The 1,133-nt window shown below is 37.2% G+C and overlaps 1 pseudogene; it reads right to left on the reverse strand.

The window, feature by feature from the left end:
* Positions 1 to 367: 367 nt before the first annotated feature.
* LOC114082819 (ADP-ribosylation factor-like protein 5A pseudogene) lies at positions 368 to 880 on the reverse strand (annotated as a pseudogene).
* Positions 881 to 1,133: the final 253 nt, after the last annotated feature.

A 1,133-nucleotide genomic window follows, 5' to 3' on the forward strand; every position in this document is an offset into this window, starting at 1 on the left:
TGTGCTGATTTGTATTTTGACTTAGTGGAACAAGAAAAGAACAACATTCAATTTGGGAGGGGTATACTAATATAAAGCTCTTAAAATTCAAAATATCTTCCTCTCCCTTTGTACTTACCATAGGCTATATATTGTCTTGAGAAGATTCATTGAGAAAAATGTCAAATACATCTTTATAATTTGGAAGGAACTAATGTGAAAGCAAATTGGAAGGTGAGATTTCATCTTGTTTTAAAATAAGTACTCTTTTTTTCTTATAGAAAAAATTAAATCAGTTTATTACAAAAATATATCTAACCTATACTTTTTGCAGCTTTCAGAAGAAGTCCAGTACTTTGTTTATAAAAAGTCTATGAAGTCAATAAAGTCATCTAATCCTAAATTGTGACATATTCCATTCAAGTCCTTGGCATAATCCCTCATCATTAAGAGCACAGCATGCCTGCATATGCTACTGATGATATTTAATAGAAATTAGCTTCAAAAAACCCATTTCTGCTACAGTCATGCATTCTTTATCATGTTTAAAAATTAGTAATCCATTTTTCTTACATCCTCATTCACTAATATTATGTAGAGTTCTTTAATTACAGAAATCCTCTGTATTGTCCACAACTACTATTACAAACTCCATGTTAGTATAAGTATTCCAGGAAGAACAAAGAGATTCTTGGCCACCAATATTCCACATTAGGAAATGTGCATTACTACTCACTATCTCTTCTACCTTACTTCCTATTGTAGGGGATGTATGTACAACTTCCTTCATAGAAAATTGTTAAAGGATTGTAGTTTTCCCTGCATTGTCCAACCCTACAATGATAATTTTATTACCCTTGTGATTGAATAGCCTCCATTTTCTGTTGAAAAGAATTCTCATTCGTGTGCAGCAGACTCCATCTACCTGAGCCTGGCCTGGCCTCCCCTGGCTGAGGCTAAAGGGTAGAGAGAAGCACTGGAACATTTGCCTCTGCTGCTGTTGCCATTCCCACACTGGTCACTGATCTACTGCCAGGGAACCAGAGGCAGGCTAACACCCAGGACACTCTGCTCTGAGCAAGGCTCTGCTACTGCTGTTGCCACCTGCTTCTGGACGTTGCAGCCACTTTGTCTGCCATGGCCTTGTGGGCCCT

Source organism: Marmota flaviventris, chromosome 1, assembly GCF_047511675.1.
Source record: "Marmota flaviventris isolate mMarFla1 chromosome 1, mMarFla1.hap1, whole genome shotgun sequence".
NCBI classification, from domain to species: domain Eukaryota; kingdom Metazoa; phylum Chordata; class Mammalia; order Rodentia; family Sciuridae; genus Marmota; species Marmota flaviventris.